Source organism: Melanerpes formicivorus, unplaced genomic scaffold, assembly GCF_026170545.1.
Source record: "Melanerpes formicivorus ecotype bairdi unplaced genomic scaffold, bMelFor1.0.p_v2 SCAF_256, whole genome shotgun sequence".
NCBI lineage: Eukaryota > Metazoa > Chordata > Aves > Piciformes > Picidae > Melanerpes > Melanerpes formicivorus.
Genome location: NW_027142608.1, coordinates 57501 through 62693, shown reverse-complemented (window position 1 = coordinate 62693; position 5193 = coordinate 57501).

The window sequence follows — 5193 nt, the reverse complement described above, 5'->3', positions numbered from 1 at the left end:
CGCACGCTCTGTAGGCTTCTGACCCACCCCAGGCCCCAACAGAAGCCTCTCCCGCACGCTCTGCAGGCTTCTCAGCCACCCCAGGCCGCAGCAGAAGCCTCTCCCGCACGCTCTGCAGGCTTCTCAGCCACCCCAGGCCGCACCAGAAGCCTCTCCCGCACGCTCTGCAGGCTTCTCAGCCACCCCAGGCCGCACCAGAAGCCTCTCCCCGCACGCTCTGCAGGCTTCCGACCCACCCCAGGCCGCACCAGAAGCCTCCCCCGCACGCTCTGCAGGCTTCTCCGCCACCACAGGCCGCACCAGAGGATCTTTTGCACCTCTCTGGACGCCACCCAGAGACTCCAGGCCGCACCAGAGGCCCCCCCCCCCAACCATTTACAGGCTGCAGTGCCAGCCTAGGCCCCGCTGGCAGCCTCCCTTGTCTGCTTTGGAAGGCCTCCCATCCACTCCAGACCTGCCTGGAGGCCTCCCTCGACTGCTCCCGGGGCCCTCGAAGCCACCCTAGGCCTTTCTGGAGGACCTGCTCGACCGCTCGGGCGGCTTCTGACGCACCCTCGGCCATCCGGCGCCCAGCAGCTCCCAGGGCCAGGCACCGGCCTCCCCCTCCGGCCGCCCCTGGGGCCGGGGGTGGCTCGGACTCGGCGCCCCCAACGTGTCGTCCCGTCCCCCCCCGCCCCGCACCGCCGAACATTCGCTGCAGCCGAGGGCTTGCCGCTCGACGCCTACCCCACCCGCCCAGCCCCCCGCTGCGGCCCGGCGCTGCCCCGGCCGCTGCGCCCCGCCTCTCATCGCTCCCCCCACCCGGCAACCGGCCGCCGGGCACGGCAAGTCCCAGGGCAGGGAACAGGTGCTGCCGGGACCCCGTGCTGGCTGCCGGCTTCCCGGGGCTGCCCCGGGCACGGACAGGTCGCCCCCCCCGCCCCGGCGAATGTTCACCGAACCGGCTGCCGGCTGCCTTCGAGCACCCCCCGCCCCCCGCCACTATCGTCCCCCCCGCCCCCCCCTCCGCCTCCGCTGCCCGCTTCTCCCCGCACCCCCTCCACTGCCTCCCCCCGCCGCCGGCGAACGAGTCGGCGGATCCGTAGGGTGCCGGGAGCCCGAACGGCGAGCGGCTCCGGCTGCTGCCGGGACCGCGGGGATTCGAGCCGCTCCGGCCGCGGCCGGGACCCCGTGCCGGAAGCCGGCATCCCGGGACGGCCCCGGGACGGCCCCGGTCGCCGGCCGGGTGACGTTCAGCGAAGCGGCTGCCGCCAGTCTTTGGGCCTCCCCCGTGCCGGGGCCGCGGGGCTTCGAGCCGGTCCGGCCGCGGCCGGGATCCGGGGCCGGACGATGGCTTCCCGGGCCGGTCCCGGTCGCCTCCCGGGTGACGTTCACCGAAGCGGCTGCCGGCTGTCTTCGAGCCCCCCCCCCCCCTCCGCCTCCGCGGCCGCTTCTGCCCGCACCCCCTCCACTGCCTCCCCCCGCCGCCCGCGAACGAGTCGCCGGATCTGTAGGGTGCCGGGAGCCCGAACGGCGAGCGGCTCCGGCTGCTGCCGGGACCGCGGGGATTCGAGCCGGTCCGGCCGCGGCCGGGACCCCGTGCCGGAAGCCGGCATCCCGGGACGGCCCCGGGACGGCCCCGGTCGCCGGCCGGGTGACGTTCAGCGAAGCGGCTGCCGCCAGTCTTTGGGCCTCCCCCGTGCCGGGGCCGCGGGGATTCGAGCCGGTCCGGCCGCGGCCGGGATCCCGGGCCGGACGATGGCTTCCCGGGCCGGTCCCGGTCGCCTCCCGGGTGACGTTCACCGAAGCGGCTGCCGGCTGTCTTCGAGCCCCCCCCCCCCCTCCGCCTCCGCTGCCGCTTCTCCCCGCACCCCCTCCACTGCCTCCCCCCGCCGCCGGCGAACGAGTCGCCGGATCTGTAGGGTGCCGGGAGCCCGAACGGCGAGCGGCTCCGGCTGCTGCCGGGACCGCGGGGATTCGAGCCGCTCCGGCCGCGGCCGGGACCCCGTGCCGGAAGCCGGCATCCCCGGACGGCCCCGGGACGGCCCCGGTCGCCGGCCGGGTGACGTTCACCGAAGCGGCTGCCGGCTGTCTTCGAGCCCCCCCCCCCTCCGCCTCCGCTGCCGCTTCTGCCCGCACCCCCTCCACTGCCTCCCCCCGCCGCCGGCGAACGAGTCGGCGGATCCGTAGGGTGCCGGGAGCCCGAACGGCGAGCGGCTCCGGCTGCTGCCGGGACCGCGGGGATTCGAGCCGGTCCGGCCGCGGCCGGGACCCCGTGCCGGAAGCCGGCATCCCGGGACGGCCCCGGGACGGCCCCGGTCGCCGGCCGGGTGACGTTCAGCGGAGCGGCTGCCGCCAGTCTTTGGGCCTCCCCCGTGCCGGGGCCGCGGGGCTTCGAGCCGGTCCGGCCGCGGCCGGGATCCGGGGCCGGACGATGGCTTCCCGGGCCGGTCCCGGTCGCCTCCCGGGTGACGTTCACGGAAGCGGCTGACGGCTGTCTTCGAGCCCCCCCCCCCTCCTCCGCCTCCGCGGCCGCTTCTGCCCGCACCCCCTCCACTGCCTCCCCCCCGCCGCCCGCGAACGAGTTGCCGGATCTGTAGGGTGCCGGGAGCCCGAACGGCGAGCGGCTCCGGCTGCTGCCGGGACCGCGGGGATTCGAGCCGGTCCGGCCGCGGCCGGGACCCCGTGCCGGAAGCCGGCATCCCCGGACAGCCCCGGGACGGCCCCGGTCGCCGGCCGGGTGACGTTCACCGAAGCGGCTGCCGGCTGTCTTCGAGCCCCCCCCCGCCTCCGCCTCCGCTGCCGCTTCTCCCCGCACCCCCTCCACTGCCTCCCCCCGCCGCCGGCGAACGAGTCGGCGGATCCATACCGTCCCGAGAGCCCGAGGCGGCGGCACCCAGTGCGGGTCCGGCCGAGGCCGGGACCCCGTGCCTGTCGCAGGCTTCCCGGGACGGCCCCGGAACGGCCGCGGTCGCCGGCCGGGTGACGTTCTCCGAAGCGGCTGCCGGCTGTCTTCGAGCCCCCCCCCCCCCCTCCGCCTCCGCTGCCGCTTCTGCCCGCACCTCCTTCACTGCCTCCCCCCGCCGCCGGCGAACGAGTCGGCGGATCCGTAGGGTGCCGGGAGCCCGAACGGCGAGCGGCTCCGGCTGCTGCCGGGACCGCGGGGATTCGTGCCGCTCCGGCCGCGGCCGGGACCCCGTGCCGGATGCCGGCATCCCGGGACGGCCCCGGGACGGCCCCGGTCGCCGGCCGGGGTGACGTTCAGCGGAGCGGCTGCCGCCAGTCTTTGGGCCTCCCCCGTGCCGGGGCCGCGGGGCTTCGAGTCGGTCCGGCCGCGGCTGGGACCCCGTGCCTGTCGCAGGCTTCCCGGGACGGCCCCGGAACGGCCGCGGTCGCCGGCCGGGGTGACGTTCACCGAGGCGACTGCCGGCTGTCTTCGAGCCCCCCCCCCCCCTGCCGGAGCCGCGGGGATACGAGCCGGTCCGGCCGCGGCCGGGACCCCCGTGCCGGAAGCCGGCATCCCGGGACGGCCCCGGGACGGCCCCGATCGCCTCCTGGGTGACGTTCACCGAAGCGGCTGCCGGCTGTCTTCGAGCCCCCCCCCCCTCCGCCTCCGCTGCCGCTTCTCCCCGCACCCCCTCCACTGCCTCCCCCCGCCGCCCGCGAACGAGTCGCCGGATCTGTAGGGGGCCGGGAGCCCGAGGCGGCGAGCGGCTCCGGCTGCTGCCGGGACCGCGAGGCTTCGAGCCGGTCCGGCCGCGGCCGGGATCTCGTGCCGAACGTCGTCTTCCCGGGACGGTCCCGGGAGGGCCCCAGTCTCCTCCCGGGTGACGTTCACCGAAGCGGCTGCCGGCTGTCTTCGAGCCCCCACCCCTGCCGTGGCCGCGGGGATTCGCCCCGGTCCGGCAGCTGACGGTTCCCTGTGTCGGACGCCGGCTTCCCGGGACTGCCCCGGGACAGCCCCGGTCGCCTCCCGGGTGACGTTCACCGAAGCTGCTGCCGCCTGTCTTTGTCCCCCCCCCCCCCGTGCTCTCCCTCAGGCGGGAGGTAGACGTGCTCTCCCTCGGCGAGTAGACGTGCTCTCCCTCGGCGAGTAGACGTGCTCTCCCTCGGCGAGTAGACGTGCTCTCCCTGGGCGAGTAGACGTGCTCTCCCTGGGCGAGTAGACGTGCTCTCCCTGGGCGAGTAGACGTGCTCTCCCTGGGCGAGTAGACGTGCTCTCCCTGGGCGAGTAGACGTGCTCTCCCTCGGCGAGTAGACGTGCTCTCCCTGGGCGAGTAGACGTGCTCTCCCTGGTCGAGTAGACGTGCTCTCCCTGGGCGAGTAGACGTGCTCTCCCTCGGCGAGTAGACGTGCTCTCCCTGGGCGAGTAGACGTGCTCTCCCTGGGCGAGTAGACGTGCTCTCCCTGGGCGAGTAGACGTGCTCTCCCTCGGCGAGTAGACGTGCTCTCCCTCGGCGAGTAGACGTGCTCTCCCTCGGCGAGTAGACGTGCTCTCCCTCGGCGAGTAGACGTGCTCTCCCTGGGCGAGTAGACGTGCTCTCCCTGGGCGAGTAGACGTGCTCTCCCTGGGCGAGTAGACGTGCTCTCCCTGGGCGAGTAGACGTGCTCTCCCTCGGCGAGTAGACGTGCTCTCCCTGGGCGAGTAGACGTGCTCTCCCTGGTCGAGTAGACGTGCTCTCCCTGGGCGAGTAGACGTGCTCTCCCTCGGCGAGTAGACGTGCTCTCCCTGGGCGAGTAGACGTGCTCTCCCTGGGCGAGTAGACGTGCTCTCCCTCGGCGAGTAGACGTGCTCTCCCTCGGCGAGTAGACGTGCTCTCCCTCGGCGAGTAGACGTGCTCTCCCTGGGCGAGTAGACGTGCTCTCCCTCGGCGAGTAGACGTGCTCTCCCTGGGCGAGTAGACGTGCTCTCCGCGGAGATCGCGCTTGTCGCCAAGGGGTCGCTGTTGCGCTCTGCCTCCGCCTACGTCATCGTACAAGCCGGCGTGATTTCTGCGACCTGCCGCTGGGCGGAGGTCGGCTGGTTGTGCGCTCGCGGAGCTGACGGCCCTCCAGTTCCGTATATGAGGGAACGAGCGACGCCGAGCACTCCCAGGGCAGCGCTGCCGAGCGGCTGCTCCAAGCCACCCGCCAGGCGGCTGGGCAGGGGTCCGTCTGGCTTCTCGGTGGCTTTCGCCCGGGTCAGAGAGGGGACCCGCGGGGCCGAACAAAGGC